At 40.7% G+C, this 24,085-nt stretch overlaps 1 long non-coding RNA gene across 1 annotated transcript; it reads left to right on the top strand.

The window, feature by feature from the left end:
* The first annotated feature begins 5,380 nt into the window (after nucleotides 1-5,380).
* LOC307168292 lies at nucleotides 5,381-6,633 on the top strand. The gene is made up of 3 exons (XR_013822919.1): nucleotides 5,381-5,445; nucleotides 6,114-6,194; nucleotides 6,433-6,633. It is a non-coding gene; the product is annotated as an uncharacterized lncRNA (long non-coding RNA).
* The last annotated feature ends 17,452 nt before the right edge of the window (nucleotides 6,634-24,085 follow it).

Below are 24,085 nucleotides of genomic sequence, written 5' to 3'. Positions count from 1 at the left end.
TTTTTTTTTTTTTTTTACATTATAATGCAGTCTTAAAGAAATCCCCATTGGTGGAGACAGTGTCATTGAACTAACAGTGATTTGTAGTTTACGAGCACAAGATCATTCAGGCATGTATCTCTGCAGAACACGTTTTCAACCGCTTTACCTGATTTGCGCTAATCCTGGGGGCTTGGTTTAGGGGTGGGGTGGTTTAGCAAGTCTGTTGAAAAATGGTTGGAAAACATTTATTGTCGTTTGAAATTGGCCACTGATTGGTAAACACCCATTTTGGTTTTTCATGCGCACTTCTTCCTCAGAGAGAAAACAGGTGCATATACAGAAGTGTTGTTAAAGCATCTGACATACATGACTTCTCTAGCACAGTTTCAAATGGTGCATCTACCTTATTTCTCTCTTCCTTTGTTTTGCGTGCTTATTTGCGTATGATTTGTATTGTTACTCACTGTAATTAGATACATTAAAAAGTTATTAACTGTTTGAATAAAGCATCTATTTTCCTACATTCTTAAAAAATGCATCTTGCTTTAGTAAAGTTTATTAGTAATTTCCTGACTAAAGTTCTAACGTCATTAAGAGATTTCTTGAAGTGCAGGAGACATGAACATGAGCAAGAATGTTACACTACAAACATAGCCCAGGATGTCTTGCATCTGTCAGTGCTTGCATGCAGAGCCAACCCGTTCTCATCTCAGGGCGTCATATAAGGCCGTTTTGTCAAGTCCTTCGGCGTTTCCTGCCCACGCATATAGCCTACCTACACCCTTTTGCGTATAGATGACACGCACATGGCTTTCAACCAACTTCAATGTAAAACCGTCCGCGATGTTATTACACGCTCAGGGCTTCGCCAGTCATCAATTCACCTCAACATTGACCGACTGCACAGACCAGGCACGGCGCCAGGATTCCAGTTTTGGATGGGCCAGACCAATTGTGGGTGGGCCTTAAATTAAAAACGTTAAATAAAAAAAATAAAAAAACGTTATCCAATCACTGCTTGGATATATATACTGCAAAAATATTGACTAATATAGCCTACTGTTATATTATCTGTGCGTATACATAATATAGATTTTAATAGCTTGATGCTCTTTAAATATTTTGTTGCATTGTTAAAAGTTTCGGTGCATAGGACAGACCTATCCGCGATCGCTCTCCATGGTTCTGACCAAAGAAGAGCGCTTTGGAATCTCCATTACGCATCATACGCATCATACTGGGCTGCATTTTCCGATAACATTGTCTCATAGCGCGCTAGGAAGACTATTAAGGTATAACTTAACTAAAGGTATACTACCACTAAAGGTATATCATTGCTAGGCGTCTTCAGGGCTATCATCCACTCGTGAGGCAGAGGCGCTGGCGCCCTCAGCAACAGCGCTGTTTTTGGTAAAAAAAAGATTTTGACGACTTCATTAAGTTTTGTTTTATAGAAAACTCTTTTTAAAAGATTTTCGTTTTGTATAAATTGTATCTTAATTTTGATCAATGTTTTATCAATCAATTTTCCGTATTTAATAAATAAGAAGCATATACAGCAGACAATGTAATAAGGCGCCGGCACGATCACTTGCATTGCACGTGAACTGGAGGGCGCCGAAACTCAGCTTGTGCCTCACAGATTTGAGAAATATGGGTTATCTATTACAGAAAGCTTGAAATGTCTACTTTTAAACGAAAATATTCAAACCAAAATAAATAGGCTACTCTCTGATTATGTATAGCCTAATCCATATGAAATGTGCATTTCTCTCTGGCGTTCATGGAGAGTCCGCATTGTCAACTTCATCTTTGTAGCGACACAGAAAACACCAGTTTATTACTAAACAATTAAATGTCTCCTTGCTAATTTAGACACATTCATAATTACTTTAACCGGTTCTTTGTGGCAAGCTTTATGCGTGCGGTCATAACGCTTATTATCCTGTAGGATAGCCTAAGTAATTAAATTAATATAAAGGGGCGATTTGTCCACGAATGGCTTAAATTAACAACTACTAGTCGACTAGAAAAAAAAAAATTAGTCGGAGGCAGCCCTTATATATTTTCGAACCAGCAGGCCATTCTGGGTTGAGCGAGCGACGCTATACGGAATGAGTGAGCGGAGCGGAATATTCAGAAATGCGCTCTCCACTCACGAGCTCTGATCGGAACAAACCCGAACTGTCTGCTGAACTTGCGCAGAAACATCCAAATAGACATAGCCAGCTTTTTTAAATTGTTTTTAAAACTAAACATTTAGACTATTTTAGTACAAATTATGAGCTTATTGACGATTTCTTATAATTCTTGACAAAATTGGAATATATTACGTTTTTTTTTTGGGTGGGCCTGTTGAAAAGTGGGTGGGCCCAGGCCCGTCAGGCCCACCCATGACGCCGTGCCTGGCACAGACTAAAGACGTTTTCAGCAACGACTTATGTTTGCTCTATGATATGATTAGGATTGCCTACACCTAACATAGGAGGTCATTGTTTTCCATTATTTATCTTTCAAGAGGAGTCTATTTGCCATTTTCAACACCATTATCGTCTGTGAGAGACGCTCGGCTTAACCACCTCCAAATTGGAGACTCCAATGCAACCCACCCGCGTTTTACAGGACGCATGTTGGACTTTGCTAGCCAATCCAAGTGCGTGATATCTGACGCTTTCAGCAACAGTAGCGTGCGTAGGCTACAACTTCGTTTAGTTTTAAATTAGCCAGTGGTTGTCTACCCTACTCAATTTAAACGTGAATGTGTGCTAGGTATCCTCACTAAAAACACGACAATATAGGTTCCATCATCCCTTAATTGCCCGCAGGAGTATATTGGCCGAATTCAACACACACACCCTTTATCGTGTGTGAGAGACGCTTATGGCTTTCAACCATCAATGCAACCCACAGGCGTTTTACAGGACGCAGTTGGACTCGTCACATATGGACGCTTGGCCAGGACCCCTTGGCGTCACTTTTCAACGCTCTGGTATACCTTTGGCGTCATTTTTCAACGCTCTGGGTATACCTTTGGCGTCACTTTTCAACGCTCTGGGTATACCTTTGGCGTCATTTTTCAACGTGCAGGGTAGTCCGATTGACTTCTATAGAACTCTGAACCGGAGCCTGCAGCGTTGAAATTTGACGTCTTGGGTAAGCACACCGCAGCCCGTCTGCTGTGTATGGGTCGAGGCTACAATAAATAAAAATAAAAAGGAATAGACTATAATAAATGATCTATGCCAGGGCTAGTCAAATGGCGGCCCCCAGATGATATTTATCTGGCCCTCCAACTGGTTTTTGATGTTTAAAACCCCTCGCAATCTGATATCAAAGTGCCCTCTGCGCGTTCATAGGCAACCGCATTCAGCGGTGAGTTTAACAACGCTCAACTGCAGGTAAAGTGGCATTCAGCGGTGAGTTTAACAACGCTCCACGGCGCGTGCAAGTAAGTAAGCAGTTTAAGCGTTTTGTCATGGTACTGGTACATACATAGGTAGGCTACACTGCTTTAACTAGAGCAGGGGTGGGCAAACTTTTTGGCTCAAGGGCCACACTGGGTTTCAAAATTTGACAGAGGGCCGGCCCAGCAGATTTTGAAACAAATCTCATGAAAGTGCGTATCTATACCACAAATTTTATTTCTCGTGCCATTTATACGCCAAAAATGTTTTTTTTTGCATGCATGCTACGCACTGTAAACCCTTTGGTCAGGATTAGGGGTGCGGAGTGCGTGCCTATTACACGCCATAAAGTGCGTATCATATGCACGCGAAAACTGCGTATCATAAGCACTACAAATACAATTCGTGGTATTCGCTTCATGAGATCGGGCTGAGCAAACACATTTATGTTGTGGCAACGTCTGCCCGAAATTCAACAACTGAGAGAGACATTATGACAATACTGTTGGATATCCCCCATTTAGCATGTTATGTTTTGAGGTTAATTTTTAATTAGTCAGATGTTAGATAATTATTGCCTATAGGCCTACTTTTAAAATATTGTTTATCCTTATTATTATTTAATGGGCCTAACAGTGAATTAGAAACAAAACACCTGCAAGTGTACACTTAGAAAAGTAAAAATGACAGAAGGTTACATTAATTCAACTTTATTAAAACTGCATATGGCAATCAATTTGCACTTCCAAAAGTCATACATTTGTGGGGAAAAAACCGAAATAAATGAATATACAAATTTATTTTAAGAATAATAAAATAAAACATAAAAAGCAAAGGCAGATCAGAACAAATTTAATGAACAAAACCGGGTTCTGTACATGGCAGACAGGGGAGCGTAACGTTAGTCGAAAGCCGGGCGATAAAGGTCGGTAAACGGAATCAGTCAGGATACATCCACAAATCCAGAGGAGCAAAGAAACTAAATAGCATACAAAGGAAAAACTAAACAGGTGTGCAAGCGGTTACCAAACATTTTTTTCTCTGTGAGTTTCCAAAAAAGGAAAAAACATTAACGTGCAACCCGCAACAAGTCTATGCGCTGTCTGTTTGGTTTCCATGGTGACGCGTCATTACTTGTTACGTGACACACCGCAGCCACAACAGCGCTGAATGAATTATGATCTGCTTTTATGTCATTTTTCCTTTTTTACATTTGTTAGCTATGGCATGAGATATCTGATATTCCGATTGTCAAATATATGCAATGCAATATATATGTATATAACGCAAAGTATTGCAAGAAAAAGGCCAAATGAATGCGATCTTATGACAATTTTTTAAACACTCGACGGGCCGGATTAAAAAGCCTAATGGGCCTTTCACACAGGACGCGGTATGCGCGGCGCTTGCCGCTGGGTTCAGCGTTGCCCTAGATACAACGCGATTTTATATACTTTAATATCTGAATCAAAACAAGAATCATGAAGTCAGCTCTTTTTTAGAATAAAACATTTATTCAAACATTAAACCTGAAACTAAAAAACAAATTATATATATACACACTATACTAACCGTTCATCCATTTTGATTTCCGTGCTTGTTTGGATCCCCCGATTCTATTGGCCGCGCTGGTAATCGTCACAGAGCGCAGCGGCAAAAGTTGAACTATTTTGAACTTTGACCGCGGCGTGCGCGCGAGCACGCCAATGATGCGCACCGCTGCGCTTGCGCTTTGGTCGACGCAGCAACAAAACGTCCTTGCGCGGCGCAGGCCATTGAAATGAATGGATTTTATAGCGCAGCGCCGCGCATACCGCGTCCTGTGTGAAAGGCCCATAACGGGCATGTGGCCCGCGGGCCGTAGTTTGCCCACCCCTGAACTAGAGCATTATGGATAACGTATTTTTAGCGGAGGTTTGTTGATGTTAATAAATATATATAATATGCTACGATTGTGTTCAAATAAATCTTTTTTTTTTTATTGATTAAATCCTCTAAATTAATAACGCTGACGTCACTGTATGGGGCGATCCGAAGGTCCATTGCGATTTTCCACTCGGTAAGTAGAAGAGTTAATTAATAGAGATGGATACTATTCTTAAATTTACACATCAAAAACTGTTGAATCAGGACAAGAAGTTGTTTAGAACCTTTAGATGTGTAAGGTGGCAATTTCGCATGACGGTAAATGATAGAAGACATTATAAAAATGTAGCTTGCTGCACCAAATGTGCAGGCTAGCAAAGTTAGCTAATTGAATTCAAGTTAATTTTTGTCGCATATAATCATGTAGGCTAAGGTATATCATAGGGGAATGTAAGACTTCCAGTATTACATTAGCCCACAACTATTATCCAACTACATTAGAAATGTTCAGATGAAGAACAGTGTTGCCAGATTGGTTTGTTTTACAGCCTAAAATCCACGCAAAATTATATAATTAACACCCAAATAAATCTATAATTAACAATACAAATTAATTCATAACTACTACATTGTGGCTCATCACAATTTTTCAATATATAAGCATTCCTATTTGCTGTCATCATCTGTATGACACCTTATATGCAGATAAACAACAGCCCCCATTAGGGTTTGGGAAATAAAAGTGTACTAGTATTTCTCTCTAGCTATATGTTAAACAGTGAGCTTGCACCATTTTAGGCTGGCAACCAGGCCTTGGGACAAGTTAGAAATGTTGATTAGTGTTGTTTTTATCCTCTACAGCTGATCACATTCGGAAGACTGATCCTCCCTTCATTGCTCCTGACACTAACTGTGAGGTGGCCTTTATTCCAGAGACTGTTGGTGTATACTTCATTGTGTTTCCATTAGCCCTTGTATATATAAATATCTGACAGTGGGTTAGAATGTAAATAAATGTTTCTATTTTAAAATTTGCTAGAATACTGATCCTTTCACACACAAATGGAGAACACTTTAATATTGTAAAAAAAAAAAAAAAAAAAAAAAAAAATATATATATATATATCTATATATACATGGAAGGAAATTATTGTTTTTGAATATTCCATACCATTTGCAGAGTGTTGTCTACAAGATCTCCAGCACTCACTAAGCAAATCCTCAGGTGATGAGGCATCACCTCTTGAAACCCCAAGAGATCCTCTTCTGGCTTCCTCGAACTGGAGCAAACGACAAAGTCTCTTTTCGGAGAGGTGGAGGGCAGAGAGACCCCGCCTGGTGAACACGGCTGCGGCACAAGAAAATGTGGCGACACACATCTGCCAACCGGCTGCTGTCCGGTGTTGTGACTGTCGACCACGTCCCTTCCTCTTTGCTGATTGTGACGTCAGCATGCACACCAGACATGTCCTCCACAACAGAGATGCCATGACTGCTGGATTCTTCCAGCCATTGCCTCCAACAACTTTTGTGGTCTACGGCTCTTTCCCATTGCGGTAAGTTCTGGTTTGTGTTTGTACAACATATATCTCATTCTCAGAATAGTCAAGCTCATAAGCTTTACTATTTAAATGATGCCTTTTTGTCTCTTATTGTTTTATCTTGAATGTATGTGGATACTCTGTGTCAGTCAGATTTTTGAGTACTTTTTCAGCAATATGCTTCATTGCCATTGATCTATTACAATCTTATATTTCTCAGTCAAAACAAATTAACATAATTCAAGTATCTTTTTCAGTCCGGCTTGTAGCTGTGGAGATGCCTGACAAAATCTGTGGTTGTTCACCAGTCTCATTGAGGGTTAGTCCAGGAAAGATTGTTGCTGTGGTCACAATGAATGGAAAGAATGTGAAGAACTTTATTTTGTCCTGTTTGAGAAGCGTCTTTAAAATAAATATCTATCCATACGCAACTCCCTACAGGTTTGACATAGATATAAAACTAAAAATATAAATACAAAAATATTGTTGAATCAACATTACACTATGATGTTGAATCTACATCACCAATGCTGAATTAAATAATCTTTGGTAATATTGTTGAATCAACGTTACACTATGATGTTGATTCTAAATACATTGTTGAAACACTGAAAATACAACTGAAAAGGAATGTCAACCAATGTTGCCATCTGATGTACAAAGTTAATGTTGAAACAACAATAATATTTCAACACTTCAATGGTGCGTCATCAAATTCCTGACCATTTCAAAATTTGGCAAAAACCTTTTAAAATATAAATGACACCTTTCCAGCAGTTGAGTCAATTTATTTTATTCAATCAATCAATGATAAAAAATATATTAAAAGATCATTCTTTAAAGAAGAAAGGGGAAGAAATAGGACAAAAACATTTCCACCTTTAAAAATAAAATTGGCTTCAGAAGTCTGATGTCATAACTACAGGTGGTCCAACGCTTCAGGTTTTTATAAAAATCTGTCTTGCATCAGACTACTGCCTCTTTTCCTTTGGGTTGTTACTCAAAGCATGATGTTACTCAAGAACGAGTCAATTCAGTTGCCACATTCAAGAATGTTAATATACTAAACACAATGTGATTCACTTTAAAAAAAAAAATTCTGTTAAATTCTGTTAATTTAATTTATTTTTCTAAAATCTATTGCTTCAATATCAAAAGAAAGCACTATGGCAGGGATGTCCGATTTTATCTCCAGCCCTAATTAAACACACCTGAGGCAGCTAATCAAGCTAATCAAGGTCATTAGGATCAATGAACACTTCCAGACAGGTGTTGGAGCTAAACTCTTCATGAAGAGGAACAAACACCTGTGTTCTGCCCCCGCTTCTGTGTGTGTATGACGTGACATAGCCTGTAACATCAGCTCGGCAGATAGCTAACAGTTTCCCCAAGACAAAGAATGAAGCTTGTTTCCTTTCCAAACTTTACTCAGGAAGCACTGTAAAACTGCAAAGAACAATACATTTCAGTATTCAATTCAAATACATAAGTTGTTCAGGAACAATATTGACATTTAATCTGTTGAAAGTATAAAAATAAATGCGCTAGCTTAATGCTAACTTCTATAGGAAATTACATTACGAGGCTAACGTTTAGCATATGCGATCAAAATACACATTTAGAACGAACTCAACTTCATAAACAAAGGATCTCATTACTAGTACTCTTAGTGCTAGATGATGATATAACTGTATGACTTCGTACTTACAGGCAAACGTGTTTTCTGGCCGAATTAATTCCAAAGAGAAAAATATGAGACTGCTTAATTCACCGAGAGACATTGAACTGACGCGAGACTACTAGTAGAATGTGAACTGACGCGAACTGACGCGAGACTACTAGTAGAATGTGAACTGACGCGAACTGACGCGAGACTACTAGTAAATGTAAACAGCACGCTATGCTAGAAGTCGCCACAAGAGGTCTCTATTTTGCCCAGATAAACAACAGAACATAACACTCCCCGCTTGTTATAATGTATTATAACACTATTCCCTTTTTACAAGTAAAACAACTTCTGATACTGGTCTAGAATACACCCTCTGAGTACCCTGTCTGCCCACCCTAACATCCACTTTGCGAACTTTAGAGTCTTTGCTGGGAATGGCGTTTACCACCACTCCGACAGGCCATTCATTCCGCTTGACCTGAGCATCCTTGAGCAGCACAACATCTCCTTTGCTCAGGTTTGGCTTGTCCACGTGCCACTTTCTCCTTGGTTGGAGTAACACCAGGTATTCTTGACGCCAGCGTTTCCAGAATGAGTCGGCCAACGCCTGTACTTGTTTCCACTGCTTGCTGTATAGGTCTTTAAGGTCATACTCTCCTGCTGGTGGCAGCACTGGGTCGACTTTCTGTGTAAGCAGCATGGCAGGTGTGAGCACTGTGGGCATGTCTGGGTCGGATGACACAGGAACAAGGGGTCTAGCATTCATAATGGCCATGACTTCAGCCATGAGTGTGACCAAAACTTCATGAGACAGGTGGGCAGTGTTTGTCTGTAACAGCAGTGCATCCAGTATTCTGCGGGCAATACCTATCATACGCTCCCACACTCCACCCATATGTGAGGAGTGGGGAGGATTAAAGGTCCAGGTGCAGCTTTGGTTGTGAAGGTAAGTTTTAAGTTCATGATCATCAGGTTTGATCTGAAGTTCCTTGCATGCCCCAATGAAGTTCGTTCCCTGGTCAGAACGAAACAGGCGAACAGGACCACGGACAGCTGTGAATCTCCTTAGTGCATTAACAAAGCTTGAGGAGGACAGAGACTCGAGCACTTCGATATGCACAGCTCTTGTTACCATGCAAGTAAAGATGACTGCCCAGCGTTTGTTCTCTGCAATGCCGCCGCGAGTTCGTCTTGAGCTTTTGGTCCATGGGCCGAACACATCGACACCAACATTTGTGAACGGAGGACCTGGTTCGAGTCGTTCAAAAGGTAGGCTTGACATTTTTTGTTCTTCCATTCTTCCTCTCAGCTTATTACAGGTCACACATCTATGTATGATGCTTGACACCAGTCTCTTGCCTCCAATCAGCCACAGTCCAGCAGAGCGAACAGCACCCTCTGTCAGATGCCTTCCCTGATGAGCGACCTTTGCATGGTAATGCCTCACCAATAAGGTTGCTACGTGGTGTTTTCTGGGAACAATGATTGGATGTTTCTCTTCCCAGGGTATGTCAGCCAAAGGAATGCGTCCTCCAACTCTCAGCAGACCGTCTTTATCCACAATTGGATTCAGTTTCCTCAGAGGGCTCGACTTTGGAACGACTTCACTTCTGGAAAGGCATTTCATCTCCTCAGCAAATGTATCGTGTTGAGCGTTTCTGATGACTATTAGTTTTGCTTGTGTCTTCTCATTTGTATTGCTGATTGAACCCTTTGCACAAGACCTGGCCTTGTGTATGAGCTTGGTAACGGCTCGAATAAGTGACTTCCAGCTGGAGAAGCGTTCAAATCGGTTTGATCCCAGCTCTCCTTCGTAGGTCTTGGTTATGAAAGCTTGGATCTGTGGGCGTACGTCTGCGTCTGCTTCAGGGTCAATGAGCTCAAACTCCTCTGGCGGTGAGGTGTCTTTGGCTAAGAAGGCTGGACCTTTGAACCAGTTGGTGTCTTTCAACATGGCTGCTGGCACTGAGCGAGTCCCATGGTCTGCTGGGTTGTGTTCTGTGCTGACAAAGTGCCATTGTTCCGGGCTTGAAGACTTTCTAATGCGTGTGACTCTGTTGGCGACATATACATAGAATCTTCTACTTGTATTGTTTATGTAGCCCAACACAATCCGGCTGTCTGTGTAGAATGTGACTTTGTGGATGTCTACATCGAGTTCTTCAGTAATTAAGTCTGCCAATTCAACAGCCAAGACAGCAGCACAAAGCTCGAGCCGTGGAACAGTGTGCGGAGGATGAGGAGCCAGCTTTGCCTTGCCCATGAGGAATCCAATGTGAGTGTGTCCATTTTTATCTGTTGCTTTGAGATAGGCCACTGCTGATATGGCCATAGTGGAGGCGTCGGAGAAGATGCAGAGTTCTCTGTGTTTTGTGGAGCACAAGGAAACTGGCACATAGGGTCTGTCAATCTGAAGCTGCTCAAGCTCACAGAGTGAGTCTGTCCACATTCTCCACTGTTCCTCTTTCGGCACTGGCAGAGGAGCGTCCCATTCAGCTTGCTCGGCAGACAACTCCCTGACTAAGGCCTTTCCTTTGATTGTGACAGGTGCTACAAACCCCAGGGGGTCATAAAGTCCATTGACTGTAGACAGGATTCCCCTCCTAGTAAATGGCTTCTTCTCTCTAGATACACGGAACGTGAACGTATCTGACTGCAAGTTCCAGGAGAGTCCCAAACTCCGCTGCAGTGGCAAGGGGTCAACAGTTAGCTCTAGATCCACCAAGTCCTTGGCACGCTCCTCAGGGGGAAAGGCATCCATCACAATACGACTGTTAGAGGCTATTTTGTGTAACTTGATGCTTGACTCTGCTAACATCTCTTTTGTGTTTTTCAGTACAGCGATGGCCTTTTCGTCAGTGGGGAATGATGAAAGCCCATCATCCACATAGAAATTTCTCATGACGAAGTGTGTAGCTTCACTGTCCCGTTCCTCTACTCCATGCAAGGCTGCTCTTCTCAAGCCGTATATGGCTACTGCAGGGGAAGGAGAGTTGCCAAAAACGTGCACTTTCATGCGGTACTCGGTGATGTGTTTGTTTGGGTTGTTGTCTTTGAACCACAAAAATCGTAGAAAATCACGATGATCTTCCTGTACAATGAAGCAGTAGAACATCTGCTGGACATCTGCAGTTACCGCTACAGGTTCTCTGCGGAAACGCATGAGGACCCCAAGTAGGGTGTTATTCATGTCAGGCCCACTGAGAAGAACGTCATTAAGGGAGGTGCCTTCGTGCTTCGCACTGGAATCAAACACTACACGTATTTGGTCCTTTTTCTGTGGGTGATAAACACCGAATATTGGTAGGTACCAGCATTCTTGTTGTGGCTTCAGTGCTGGTGCAAGCTCCGCTTGGTCAGCGTCAAACATTGCTTGCATGAAGTTGAAGAAGTGTTCTTTCATGCCATGTTTCTTCTCCAGCATGCGAGGGAGGGAGGCGAGGCGATTGACAGCATGTTGTCTGTTGTTGGGCAGACGCGGCCTGTTCGGCTTAAATGGTAGCGGTGCTACCCAGCAGTTTGCTTCATCTATGTAGACTTCCTTATCCATGAGGTCAAGGAACAACTCATCTTCAATGGACAAGCCAAGTTGATCGTCGCGCTGTGTTCTTTGAAACACGTCTCTGCCCAGGCTATCTGCTTCATTGGATGTATGAGACACACATGGAAAGGTGTGGGTTGGTACAGCGTTGTCAATCTTCTCTTTGACCATTAAGTTGCTGATGCATGGGTTAAGGATGGAGTGGCGTCCGCTTATCAGCACACTGGTTCTGAAGACGCTGGCAGTAGTAGTTTTATGTGCTCTTCCCAGACACACATCTCCGATTATCACCCATCCAAGGTCGAGTCGCTGCGCAAACGGTGCATTGTGTGGCCCATTACATTGTTCACGCACTTTGTGCAGCCGGATTATGTCTCGCCCAAGTAGAAGGAGGATGGACGCGTTGGGATCCAGGGCTGGGATTTTGTCTGCCAAGTGTTTGAGGTGAGGATGATGTCTGGCTACCTCTGATGATGGTATTTCGGACCTGTCGTCTGGCAGCATGTCACACTCAATCAGAGTAGGCAAGGGAATGTGGATGTTGCCGTCTACTGACTCCACTATGAAGTTGCTGGCGCGTCGCCCTGCTGTATCCACCACTCCTGAGCATGTTTTCAGAGTGTACCTCGACCCTGCGTTTTGAATTCCAAAATGTTCAAAGAATTCTGTTCTTCCAAGGGACTTATTGCTCTGCTCGTCAAGAACAATGTAGGTCTTCATGGCTTTGTCTCTTTGGCCAGCAGGATACACTAAAGCGAGACAGATTTTTGAACAGGATTTTGACGTGTTCACACTCCCACAGATTTCTGTGCATTTGGACGTCACAGACGGAATGACTTCCAGTGACTGCCGCTCCCCGCTGTGGTCCACGGTACTCACATGAACATCAGTTTTCCATGGGGCGGGTCCTGGATGAAGCGCTGACAGGTGTTTGTCACTGTTGCACTCCTGGCACAGCAGAGGCCTGTTACAGTCCTTAGCGACATGAGTGGATGAAGCACAGCACTTGAAACAGATGCGTTTTTCTTTCAGATACGCTTTCCTTTCCTCGAGAGTTTTGTTCCTGAAGCCACGACATTTTCTCAATGGATGAGGCTTGTTATGTAGTGGGCACTGTTTGTCGGGATCCTCTTTTTTCCGAACTACTGTTGTATTATCGCTGTCGCTGCCACTTGTTGAGATTTCAGTCCTCCTTACAGCAACTGATGTTCTCACGTGATGACTGGCTGGCTGATAAACACTCTTTTCTGTCTTTGTTGCATACCATGCTCCTGTAAAAGCTAGGATCGTTGCGTGTTTTTGCCTGTTCACAAACAAAGTTGACAAAGACTCCAAAGGGAGGATATGGCACCCTGTGTTGGTCTTTGTAACGTGATCCTACAGTAATCCACTTCTCTTGTAGGTTGAGAGGGAGTTTCTGGACTATTGGGGTTACCCCACGGGAGGTGTTGAGATATGAGAGACCAGGTAAGTATCCATCTGCTCTGGCTGCTTCAAGTTCCATGAGAATGTCTCCCAGTTCTCTTAATTTGTGGTTTTCTTTGGCTGAGATCTTAGGAAATTCCTCAACTTTTCTCAGAAGAGCATTTTCAATCACCTCAGGTGAGCCATAAACATCCTCCAGTCTTTGCCATAACATCTTGAGGCCTGTGGGTGCATTGTGAATGTGTACCGCTCTGATCCTTTTAGCTTGCTCAGATGACGAGGGCCCGAGCCATTTGCACAGCAAATCAAGTTCCTCTCTAGCGGAGAGTTTCAGGTCATCATTAGAGCTGATAAAAGACGCCTTCCAGGCCCAGTAGTTCTCCGGCTTGTCGTCGAACTTCAGTAGGCCTGAGCTCACCAGCTCTCGTCGCATCAGGTACTTCCCTAGGTCTGTTGCAGCCACTGCACTGGATGGGCTTGTGTTGAACATAGGCAGTGACTGTGTGTAGTAAGACTGGGGAGGCTTGAAATCATCACTGGTTTGTTTCACATTGTGGGAGAGCTCACTATAGCTGTATGATTTTCTCTGTGCAGTGCTGCATATCTGATTTGGGGTCCAGATTGGTTCTGCTTTGTACGAGTGGTGTTGAGTCTGCTCAAGAAACCTGTGTTCACTGATTTCACTTGGTGATGCGTTGACTTGATTGTCACATCTGTTCACTTCACTGCTGTCCATGAAAAGCTGGCGCACTGGTGAGGTCGTCTGTGGTCTTGCATCTGATTGTGAAACTGTAGCTAAATTTACTGTATTGGCTGCTTTTGCACTCTGATAAGGCTGGTGACCTGGATGTGTAATAGGAATCTGCATCGCAGCATTTCCACAATGAATTTCGACTGGAGTTAGAGGCATTGTGTTTTTTTTTATTTGCTGAAGTGGATTTAACAGTTCATTTTCCTCCTCAGCAGCTGCTTCAAGGCTTTCAGCTTCGGCGTTAGCAGCAGCCAACGCTCTTGCTAATTTCAGTTCATGCAAACTGGCGCTTAGAATGGCTTGTTGTTTTATTAACTCTGCCTCTTTTCTAGCAAATGCAAGCTCCGCACGTGCAGCTTCTGCTTTAGCCCGTGCCTTCAATGCCATAGAATTAGCTGCAGATTGTCTGCTGATTCTTGAGCAGTTAGATATTTGTGATCTGGTTTCTAATCCATCCAAATCCTCTTCTTCTATTCTGTGTGCCATGATGGTTGCTTTATGTGATTTTCTACTCACAGATCGACAAACGCTGGCCGTTAGAAGAGTTGCCTTTTTACTGCTAACTTCTATAGGAAATTACATTACGAGGCTAACGTTTAGCATATGCGATCAAAATACACATTTAGCACGAACTCAACTTCATAAACAAAGGATCTCATTACTAGTACTCTTAGTGCTAGATGATGATATAACTGTATGACTTCGTACTTACAGGCAAACGTGTTTTCTGGCCGAATTAATTCCAAAGAGAAAAATATGAGACTGCTTAATTCACCGAGAGACATTGAACTGACGCGAGACTACTAGTAAATGTAAACAGCACGCTATGCTAGAAGTCGCCACAAGAGGTCTCTATTTTGCCCAGATAAACAACAGAACATAACAACCTGTGAGCTATAGCCATTAACTATATCTCAGTTCATTTTCTGTGAAACTACATAGCATTCAAGTAACAAGTAGTGGTGGGCAGATCGAGGCTTCGTGAAACAATGAAACAGTTGAATGTGCCATATTGTGTCGAGGCTTCGAAACAATCCGACACCCGTCTCCACGGTCACTTGCAGGTGTTGATCTGAAACAACCTTGACAACGAGCCATTCAATAATAAAAATGTATTATTGTATTTTTCTAATATGTGAAGCTTGTACCCTGTAGGCTCCTCACTGTGCACAATGTTATTTTGGTCATGAAAAATGAATATTAATAAAATAAATCAAGCCACAATGTCTCACTTTTTTATCGATTTTTATTCAAAAATATTAATTTCTTTGCTGTGGAAGGACTTAGCATACTTATTTTTTTTTTTACAGATAATTTCTCCAGCCTTTGAAAAAATCCTCTCACAAGGGACACTTGTTGCTGGCATGCAAAGATATTTTTTAGCAATAATTATATTTCAAACAATGCATACCTTGCTTAGATGGCCAGCAGTGTGAGTAGCAGGCCTAGGTACGAATGCTAGCATCCTCTGCACTCTGCAACATGGCAGGATGAGTGCTCCTCAAATAGCGCATCATGGATGATGTATTGTTGCAGTAGGCTATCTGCCGATCACAATACATACATCTCACTTCATTTGAGGTTTCCAAATGGAAATGCTCCCACACCACAGATACGCATCTCTTCTGTAGAGCCTCCATTTTTATTTATCTATCTCTTAATCTATCTATGCATCTATCTATGTATCTATCTATTAATCTATCTATGTATCTATCTATTAATCTATGCATCTATATATGTATCTATCTATTAATCTATGCATCTATATAATATGTATCTATATCTATCTATTAATCTATCTATGTATCTATATATGCATTTATATATGCATCTATCTATTAATTTATCTATGCATCTATATATGTAATATGTATCTATCTATTAATCTATCTGTCTATATATATTTCTATCTATGCATTCTATCTATGCATCTATTCTATCTATGTCTTTGCATCTATTGTCACAATCAGTGGTTAAAGTGGGATTTGGCAGGTGGGGGAACCCTCAAATTTTGTGTAGGTGCAACAGGGAAAAATTTTTAAAAAAAAAAGAAATAGCTTTAAAACTTTGTCATTAGATTATTTGTCAATACCTGCTCTCTCCTCATCTTCATCTTTCTTTTTCTCTCAGTCTCCTTCTGCCCTAATTCTTCCCCTCCTAAAACTGAACTTTGCTGATAGTCTTTTCATTTTCGTCTGTGTCAGTGAAGAAACTATACATAGGCTCAACTGATATTTATATGTTTTATGAGTCATTTTCTGAGACAAGTTTTAGGCTACCCATGAACATTAATACATAGAGGCAGGAAGAAGTACTTTAAACCAGCCTTTATTAATTATTATTGCAGAGATGGGGTTTGGGGCTGGGTCTGTGGGACTGTTTCTGGGGATTCACTTTTTATTTTGCCTACCTTTTGTCTTCTGCATTCTCCTTACCATTGTCTCCTGTTCTTCCCTCAGACTCGTCCCCCAGAAACAGTCCCACGGACCCAGCCCCAAACCCCATCTCTTAATAATTAATAAAGGCTGGTTTCTAACGTACTTCTTCCTGCCTCTATGTATTAATGTTCATGGGTAGGCTAAATGGGTTCCATTCAGATCTTAACATTAGCATTAACATTAACACAGGCGTGAACCGATGCATGCACTCAAATCAGACAGGAAAACCATGAGAACATAACGTCGGGAAGCGTGTTTGTGAACGGGGCCAGGCGGTGATATTCAGTTTTGATTTGATGAATGATGAGGTTAATTGAATTTGATGAGAATGATTTGATTTGAATCTATTTATTTATTTATTAATTTATCTGAGGTGCCGGAACGCAGTTCCGGACCGTTCCGGCCCACTTTAACCCCTGGTCACAATGTATATTCTGTATATCAGTCGAAGTTTAAATTTAAATGTAAGCCTAAATATAACTAAACAAATCGCACTATAAATGTCACTATATCACCAAAAATCCGCTATCTCAAAATCAAACTCCTCTCACAAAAACCCACGAGGTCAAGATGCGTTGACTTCACTTTTATACAGATGTGCGATTGTGTGGTCTGTTCCCGACCCTGTCAATCAAACGCTGATTCGGCGGACCATGCCACCTGTCGAAACACTCGTGAAACACCCCGAAGCTTCATTTAGCCGTAGTCACGTGACATGGGTGTTTTGAAACATCTGCGCTTCGGGATCTCGAAAAGCTTCGGAACGTCAGATTCGCGTCAGCAAATCCTAGTAACAAGTTTATCTGTAGAATAAAAGAACTTAGTTTTTTCAATGAAAATTTCTTTAAAGGGATAGTTCAGCTCGAAATGAAATTTCTGTTGTCATTTACTCACCCTCAAGTTGTTCCAAACCTGTATGAGTTTCTTTCTTCTGTTGAACACAAAATAAGATATTTTAAAGAATGTTGGTAACCAGAAAGTTGACGGTGGCCGTTGATAACCTGTCTGATTACCAACATTCTTCACTTTATCATCTTTTGTGTTCAGCAGAAGAAAGAAATTCATACAGGTTTGGAACAACTTGAGGGTGAATAAATGATGACAATTTTCACTTCAGGCTGAACTATCCCTTTGAAGCTGCAGTTTCACCTTATGTAGACCTTAATATCTTTAAATAATCACAAAATAGCCATGTCAGCCACTTTCTTAAACACAAGATGTTTTTTGTTTCTGTGTTTCAGTGGAAACAAGGTAAACTGAATGGAAATCAGATACATTTCTCAAATTGAATACAGATTCAGGAATATGAATGATTACCTGATTAAGCAGTGATAAGTCCCAGGTCAGGTGATTATGCTTTCGATGTCAGCATTATCAGGAGGGTGCTTCTCTCTTTTTTTATTGTCCGTCTTCATCTGCCTTCACTCCTAAAGGAGCAATGTGCTCTGCATGCAAGCACTGACGGATGCAAGACATCCTGGGCTATGTTTGCAGTGTAACATTCTTGCTCATGTTCATGTCTCCTGCAATTTAAGAAATAAATGACGTTAGAACTTTAGTCAGGAAATTACTAATAAACTTTACTAAAGCAAGATGCATTTTTTAAGAATGTAGAAAAATAGATGCTTTATTCAAACAGTTAATAACTTTTTAATGTATCTAATTACAGTGAGTAACAATACAAATCATACGCAAATAAGCACGCAAAACAAAGGAAGAGAGAAATAAGGTAGATGCACCATTTGAAACTGTGCTAGAGAAGTCATGTATGTCAGATGCTTTAACAACACTTCTGTATAGGATGCACCTGTTTTCTCTCTGAGGAAGCATTAGACTACTGATAAGTGCGCATGAAAAACCAAAATGGGTGTTTACCAATCAGTGGCCAATTTCAAACGACAATAAATGTTTTTCAACCATTTTTCAACAGACTTGCTAAACCACCCCACCCCTAAACCAAGCCCCCAGGATTAGCGCAAATCAGGTAAAGCGGTTGAAAACGCCCCACTAGTGTTCTGCAGAGATACATGCCTGAATGATCTTGTGCTCGTAAACTACAAATCACTGTTAGTTCAATGTCACTGTCTCCACCCATGTGTGCTGTTGGCTTTCATCAAAATTTCAATGCTGATCCAACACACTTTAAACACTGAAATATCAATCTCAACCAAAATGATGGTTTGGATCAAAACTCAACATTGTATCAATGTCCCCATGCTATCTGTGCGATTTATTTCAAAACTTTACTTACTTTGAAAATTAATGTATGTTAGTAGATTTAGTAACAATAAATAAAATGCAAGTAAAAAGCATGCTAAAACCAGAAATACATTATATGCACCATTGTTTGAAACTCAGAGAGTTCATGTATGTCAAACACACAAGACTTCCGTATAGGACGCACCTTGTGTTTTCTATCTAATGGAAGCATCAATTAACTACTGAGAAGCCCACATGCAAAACCAAAATGGGCGTATACCAATTAGTGCCAATTTTCAAACTACAATTGGTGTTTTTCAACCATTTTTCAAAAGACTTGCTAAAATCATGAGGGACCACCCCTAAACCAAACCCCCAGTGTATTGGAGCAAATGCGGTAACACCATTGAAAGTGCCCATCATGAACTGAAACGCCCCACTGATTGGGAAACACCCACTAGTGTTCTGCACAGATACATGCCGGCAAGATCTTGTGCTCATAAACTAAGACTCACTGTTAGTTCAATGTCACTGTCTTCACTGTCACTTGCAGATGCAATAGTGTGAACATCCTAAACAGTTTTTTTTTCTTCATTTAGACCTTGCAAATACGCATCCGTTTGCAGAACCTGTTGTCCGACGAGAGCTTTAAGTTTAAGCTCATTCCGCTTCAGTTCCTGTGCACTTATCCAGTTGGATATGCCTAAACCTGTTCCAGTGGCTCCATATCCAGTTGGATATGCCTAAACCTGTTCCAGTGGCTCCAAGCATATTGTCTACAAATCCTAAGCACTTATTATTCACACAATAACAACAAAAGTTTCATTAAAACATATACATAAGCAAATTATGAGAATAATAAAAACATAAGCACTTATTGATTAAAATTAAGAACACACATTCTTGTTTTTATGTATTTGTTTCGTTAGGACTGTCATCTGATTTTTTTATATGGTTTCATCTGATCAATGTGGAACCATTTCTTCTGTTTTTGTCTGTGACAGATCTTGTAAACTGCATCTCCACATTTGTCATTCACTGTGTATGGTCCAATCCAGTTAGCGTACCATGGACCCTCGTGGTGATAGTTCTTTACCATCGCCTCATCACCAAGCTCAAATTTCTGGACATGCACATCTTGATCATAATACATCTTGTTGTATCTCTGACTGAGCCCAATTTGTTGAGCAGCTTGGTGATACATAGCTGTTAACGATTTACACAGATTCTTGAGGAATGTTTCTGTTGTCCATCCTTCAATCATAGGTTTGGGAACTTCAAATAAAAGGTGTTCCGGGTAGAAGGTAATCTCATTTTCCTCCCAGTCAATAATTCATGGGGACTAAAACCTGTGCTTTTGTGAACAATCCCTCCAACTGACATCAATATGCTTGGAAGGTTTTGAGCCCAATTGGGACCATTCTCTAACACCATTTTTTTCAAAGCTGTCTTCAATGTTCTGTTTGATCTTTCTACCCCTCCAGATGATTGTGGATGATGTGATATATGAAGCCGATGCTTTATTCCAAGCAGTTTTGCAAGATCTACGTGAATTTTACCTGTAAAATGGGTGCCTCTATCACTTTCTAAACTCAGAGGAAGGCCAAATCTACAGTAAATTTGTTCCCAAAGTACTCGTGCTGTGGCAGAAGCTGTATCAGACTCGATTGGAAAAGCCTCAATATTTTTTGGTAAATGTGTCAACAATCACTAGAATATATCTGTATCCACCTTTAGCCGCAGGTAAAGGACCAATATAATCAATCTGAAGGTTTGTCCAGGGGCCTTCAGCAAGGCATGTCGGTCTTAAACAGCCCTTCTTTTTAACCCCTGATGGATTAATTTGGGCTGACGTTAAGCAATTTGCACATTATTCTCACATCCTTATCCATGCATGGCCACCAAAACATATTCCCTATCCTGTCCCTCAACTTTGTTACACCTAAGTGTCCCCCTTGATTGCTGATATGATACAAAATATCATTCCGCAATCTTGTAGGTGGAATCCACACTGGAATGTCACCATTTCTGTACAGTAATATATCATCATGAATTATCAGCTCTGCATCATGTGGTGCAAATGGACCATCTACAATAGATTGATTAGTTCTTTTCAGTCTAATTGCTTCAGTTATCAAAGGATCACTCTTTTGAGCACTTTTCAAATCTCCGGGTTCTTTGGGAGTGATAGCTGCAATTGATTCTTGCTCAGTAATACCTGAAAATGTTGTTCCTTCCACAGCCGCTTTCTTTGCTAATTCATCAACTATCAAATTTCCATCCCCATGTTTGTCTGTTTCTTTCTTCTGGTGAGCTTTAACTTTCAATACTGCAATCTTATGAGCGCTATCCTTAGCAGATGACCACAATGCTTGTATTGGGCCACAATGAACTAGAGGTTGTCCATTGGCACTGGTAAAACCCCTCTCCTGCCAAATCGGCAAATACTCTGTAAGAGAATTAACCACAAAGGCAGAGTCTTCTTCTTTCCAATAGACCTCACAACCACTGTTCTGATATGGCTTTTTAACATTTATTACTGACACAGGATGAGATTTTTTTTCATTAGCATTATTGTTGTAGAACTGTGTCATTTGAGCAATTATGTCATTATATGCAGACAGAGGTGTCACAAACATTGTCACAGCAGACCGGGTGAATGGGTCACATTTGCTAATCAAAGCAGTCTTGAAACTGATATCATTCTGAGCAATATCAGGATTGCCACTGAAAGTCTTAAATGTCTCCAGTAATCGTTCTGAGAATGCTGCTGGGTGATCCCCTTTTCTCATTTGCATCTTATGCTGGGTACACACCAAAAGATAATCGGGCTGATTTTGGGCCGATTTCCCCCCTTCCGACAATCCTAGCTGTGTCCCGATTATCTTGATGGTTCAACAGATTATCTTATCAGATTTTCCCTTGGTGTGAGGTGTGTTAAGAGTGTCCGAACCTGCTCGGAAGAACATCGGAGCCGCCCCGATCGCGAATCGTAAATATTCAACATGTTTAATATTTACGATCAGAAATCCTGATGTGTGGGGGGAACCCCGAGGACAAACGCGCGCACGTTCTGGAGATTATCACGTGAAACGAAACAATATCCAATCAGAAAGTGAGATGATGGAAGACGGCCATTCTCACACACACACACACACACACGCACACACGCAGGAAGCTGAGTGTTATAAGGGTTCAATGAGGGATTAAATAGGCTAACTTTTTCTAAAGAGACAATAAATACAATAAAGAATAAATAAAGACAATAAAGAATGAATATATTTCTGTATAAAAGGTTATATATAATGGTGGGTACAATGTTTTTTTTTTTTTTTTTTTTTTATGTGAAAATGAAAATCATTCCAAACACTATCATCATAATTTCTTCCTGCATATCATCCGACATGCTTATTCTGAAGTCTCGCGAGATTTTGCGAGATTTCCTGTGTTCACAGTCGAGAATCTGGTTGAAAATCTGTTTGTGTGTGGTGTGCTGTCTTTGTCACATCATGGCACACCACACACTATAGGAACAAAATGCTTAAATCTGGGATTTTTTGTCCTCATGTTTGTGGTCTATCACATTTTGAAAATCTTATAAGATGTAAAAAATCTTTTGGTGTGTACCCAGCATTAGATATGTTATGCCAATTAACTGACATCACACATAAGACATCAAGCAGTGCCTGTTTCCTCTCTGATTTATTAGCATTTCCGTTCTTTACTTTCTGAGTTTCTGAGTACCTTCTTAACAAAACACACGCATTACCATCTGTAAAGTTGTAAACTTGAGCTTATTCCTCCAAGTTTTTCAGAAAATCTAATGGGTCTTGTTTGGCAGGATCAAATTTCCCAATATTCTTGATCACAGCTTCTAATTCATTTGGAATAAAGCCTCTGGCTATAGAAGTCATTGGTTCTTCCCCTTCTTCACTAGCATGCATAGTCATAGCATTAACTGGTGCCGTGGGAAATCTAACTGTACTACGAGAGATTAATTGCCTATAAATTTGTTGCCAACCCTCAGCGCTGTCTTCCTGCAAAACTGGCATTTCTGGAACTGGATTACACAAAGTGACTTTTCTTTTCTGAGTTGTGCCATTCTTTATCATGATCTGATCTTCCTCCAAATCAGTGAACAATGTTTCCACAGGTCAAAGCATACTATTGTTAGTTCTAAGAAGTGCGCATTTTGCATCCTGACCTTTTCTTCTTTCCATATCGTTTCACTATAGCCTGGTAATTTTTATTTTAAATGACCCCGACACAGAGTCGCTCATTTTCAGCCTCTAACTCATCTACTCTCTTCCTGGTTACTTTATAGGAAGCAAAAACAGCTTGAAGCGCATTTGCGATTTTTCCTTTTTTGTTCCTATAGGGATTTTGGGATAATTTTCAAACTTGGAGATAGCCCACTCATATGGTTTATCAACAATATTTTCTATTCCGTCAAACATTCCCTGAGAACCGTGTTTAGCGATGTATTTAATAATCTTAATTTTATCAGGCTTTACAGTATCTCGTGTATTTGTAGCAGACTTCAAGTGGTACCCTCCGGACACCAAGGAAACAGGACCACACAATAAATGGGATGATGGACACGTAGTAGGCCTATTTATTTACCTTAAACAGAGTAGTGAGGCAAGATTAGTACACAGACATCACAAGGCCTACTCTCTCATTCCTCTGCTTCCCAGTCCGCATACAGCATGCGTCTGAGCGCGAACGCTTAAAGGAGAAGCGATATATTTTCCTTTGGTGTCCCACTAATTAAGGCCCCACATACAACAATTGATAGAAACTCCCGATTGGAACCATTGAAAATAGAACATTGAAAACAAGTTTTGCTGAAGTTAACAGTTTATACAACATTTCTCCTTACCCATAAAAAAAAATCAAATTAAACTCAATTGTCTAAATTGACCGGCTACATATTCACAACGTCTGATTTAAATGACTACACGTTATCTAGTTGCTTTAAGATATTCGTTAGTCTAATTATTCACAGCTCGGACGCAAATGAACACAACCAGCACACTGACCAAAACTTCTAAACTTAATGAAAGCCACAGTCCTTTGGACCTTAAATTTCACTACACAAAACAGTAAGAAATTTGAAAAGAAGTTATTTTTGTGATTTTTTTTTTTTTAAATGTAACACTGTCACAGTAGTCGGACAAAACCACACTACGTCGGGTTTTATGTTATTTTCGTAAAAAAATTTTGTTTAAAAAAAAAAGAACACTGTCACAGTAGCCTACGTCGGACA

The sequence above is a fragment of the Squalius cephalus genome, assembly GCF_949319135.1.
Source record: "Squalius cephalus genome assembly, chromosome: 12".
NCBI classification, from domain to species: domain Eukaryota; kingdom Metazoa; phylum Chordata; class Actinopteri; order Cypriniformes; family Leuciscidae; genus Squalius; species Squalius cephalus.
Note: the sequence above shows the minus strand (reverse complement) of the source record. Positions and strands in the feature narration are given on the sequence as shown.